The sequence below is a fragment of the Capricornis sumatraensis genome, chromosome X, assembly GCF_032405125.1.
Source record: "Capricornis sumatraensis isolate serow.1 chromosome X, serow.2, whole genome shotgun sequence".
Classification (NCBI taxonomy): Eukaryota; Metazoa; Chordata; class Mammalia; order Artiodactyla; family Bovidae; genus Capricornis; species Capricornis sumatraensis.
In genome coordinates, this window is record NC_091092.1 from 7,045,162 (window position 1) to 7,048,984 (window position 3,823).

The following is a 3,823-nucleotide window of genomic DNA, read 5'->3' on the forward strand; positions in this document are numbered from 1 at the left end:
TTTTAATTTCATGGCTGAAGTCACCATCTGCAGTGATCATCTGCAGTAGGATAAGTAGTAGGACCCATTAATCCTCTTTATCAGCTTTTCTTTGGTTCCAATTTATTGCTCTAAATGTTGTCTTAGCTTGGAGTAATTTCTTTCATTTTCTGAATCATTATATAGCACTATATTTCTTCCTCATAATGATGCATATATCTGATGGAATGTCTAGAGAATGTATACAGAATATGCATGTATATAAAACTGCATATCTATATAAGCTGTATATATGTAAATATAAAAACTCCTACACATAAAAATGCAAAAAGACAAATCACAAACATGTAAAAATGACACAAAGGATTAACAGGCACTTCATAAAGGAAAATATCCAAGTTGTCAATGAGCACAGGAAAAAATGAACCATGTCATTTGTTGCCTGGTAAAAAACAATTAAACCTCGTACAATGTGATACTATAATTCACTGAATAAAATAAGAATTCAATGTTCTATAGTGACAATAAATAAACAAATAGATTAAAAAAACAAGGAAAAATATTTGAATAAAAATACAGAAAAAATCTTTATAATAAATTATTAAGTAACAAATATATATTTAGCTTTATTGAAATCATTTAATGTAGTTATATCATCCCTTCTTAAAACTATAAGCTTTGAATTGAAGCTCATATTTTCTCACATACTATTTTGAATTCTCTGTAAGGATGCAATGATTTATCATCATTTGCAGGATCCAATTATGCTTGACCATTCTTTCTTTTAAAGATTTCTTGTTTATAAGAAAATATTCTTGATGGTGAATATAATAACATGAGAATCACTACTTAGCTAAAACATTTTTTTAAAGTAGCACGTTTCTATGTGTACACCCCATTCCTATATGACTGTGAGCCTGTTGATATTTTCTTACTACTTTCAATACTGGATTTTGATTTTTTTTTTTTTTTGCATCATGTGTCTATCTCATTCCTGTACCTCATTAAATAAAGTTTACATATTCTACTTTTCCCATTAAATATTAATAATTGCACTAATACATTTATAAATTATAATTGTTGCTTAGCTTTCTTTTGAAATTAGTAACAGTTTAATAAAGGTATATTTGACACACAAATCAACAACACATATTTAAATTATACACTTAGATAAGTTTTGACATGTGTGAAAAAGAAATCACCAGAGTGAAAATAATAAACATATAATGATTTCACATAAGTGGAATCATATAATATGTGCTCTATTTTATTTGGCTTATTTCATGCAGCATAATTATTTTGAGATTCATTCACATTGTGGCTTGTGGTATAATTCATATTTTTCATTGCTGGTTCATGTTACATTGTTTCAAAATGTGTTTAACCATTCATTTGGTGATGGGCATTTGAGTTGTATACAGTTTTGAATTAATATAAATAAAGCTGATAGAACATTTGTGTCCAAGTCTTTCTATAAGCATACACTTTCATATTGGTTGAATAAATGCCTAGGTGTGTAACTGATGGATCATATGGTAGGTCCATGTTTAACATTTTAAGAAATGGCCAAGTTATTTTCCAAATTTTCTGTGCCATTTTAATTCCCACAAACAATGAATGAAATTTTCAGATTTTTTTATATCCTCACTAACATTTAGTATCCTGCTCCTCATCAATCTCTTACCTCTATTCCCCAGGGGGGGAAAAAGTGAGCCCAAAGTTAGCAGAAAGAAATAACAAAGTTATTTATAAACAATAACAAAGTTAAGAGGAGAAATTTATAAAATAGAGACTGGAAAAACAATAAAAATGATCATTGAAACTGAGTTTTTCTCTGGAAAGATAAGCAAAATTGACAAACATTAGCTAGATTAGTTCAGAATAAAACAGAGATGACTCAAATATATAAAATCAGAAGTCAAAAATGAGACATTGCAACAGATACCACAGAAACACAAAGGATCATGAGAGAGTACTATAAATGATCATATGCTAGTGAGTTGGATAATCTTGAAAATAAGATAATTTCCCTATTAATATGCAACCTACAAAGACTGAATCATGAAGAAATAGAAAATCAGATTAATAAAGAACAAGATGATTCAATCAGTAACCAAAAAAAAAGTACATGACCAGATAATTTTATTGCTTAATTCTACCAAATATTTAAAGGGAAGTAATGCTAATCCTTCCCCAACTCTGAAAAATATTAAAGAAGAGGAAACATGCCCAAACTCATTTTATGTTGCAGCATTACTCTCTACCCCAACCCAGATATGAGATCAATATCCCTGATGAATATAGATGCAAATATTATTGACAAAATAGTAGCAAAAAATTTCAGCATGCAATAAAGGGATCATTCACCATGATAATGGTGAGGTTTATCCCTTGAATGCAAGGATGTTTCAACGGATGCAAATGTGAGTCAGTACATTAATAAGATGAAAGATAAAAAAACATATTATCTCAATATATTCAGAAAATAATTTGACAATATAAAATGTTCTTTCATGTTAAAAATGTTCAACAAATTGTATATAGAAGAAAAATACTTAAGCACAAAGATAACCAAATATGACAAACACACAGCTAACATCATACTCAATGGTTAAGGTTGAGAATTTCCACCAAAATTAGAAACATGACAATAAAGCTCACTCTCACCATTTCTGTTCAGAATATTACTGAAAGCCCTAAGCAAAGCAACCAGGCAAAACAAGGAAATGGAAGGCATAAGAAAGAACAAAGAATTTTTTTTAAAAGCAACATTCTCTTTGTTTGCAGATGAGATGATCTTATATATGGAAAAATTTAAGACTCTTTTAAAAAAAACTTCTAACATCAAGCAACAAAATAAATAATACTGCAGTACAAAACAATCAACATAGAAAAAAAAATAGTTGTCTTATTATGTAATAACAATAAAACTTTTGAAAAAGAAAGAAAGATAATCCCGTTCACAAAAGCATCAGATAGAATAAAATACTTAGGAATCAATTTAACAATTTAACTTAAGACATGAAATTTTGTGAGATGAAAATTATTGATACATGCTGTAGATAAAATAACATGAAGAAGACACAGAAAACACATTAATGAATCAGAAGAAGACTGCTAACATATCCACACTACCCAAATCCGTATATAGATTCAACACAATGCCAATCAAAATTCCAGTGGAATTTCTCAAAGAAAGAAACATATCCTAAAATTTGCATAGAGCCATAAAAATACCTGAAATAAGCAAAGTGATCCCGAGAAAGAATACAGCCAGGGACATTACACTTTCTGACTTCAAAATAAACTATAAAGTTAAAGTAATCAAAACAATATGATACTTTTTGAAATGGAGACACATAGACTAATGGAACAGAAATGACAGCCCAGGAATAAATCCCCACACATTTGGTCAATTAATATTTGCCAAGAAAGACACACATTCTCAGTGGGGGAAAGGATAGTCTTTTCAATAAATGGTGTTGGGAAAATTGAATAACCATGTGCAAAAAGATGAAATTGAGCCCCTATCTTACACCATTCATGGAAATTAACCTAAAATGGATCTGAAACCTTCAAATTCTTAGAAGGAACAGGGAAAAAAAAAAAAAAAACACCTCTTGTTCTTTGTATTACCAGCAATTTCCTCAATATGAAAACAAAGCACAACTAAAAGCAAAAATAAACAAGTGGGACCCCATCAAACTAAAAAGCTTATGCACAGCAAAAGATACCATCAACAAAACTGAAAAGGAAGCCTAAGGAATGGGAGAAAATACTTCCAACCTATTTATCTGATAAGGGGTTAATAATATACATGATGCAAAGTGTTTTGGCCAAATTG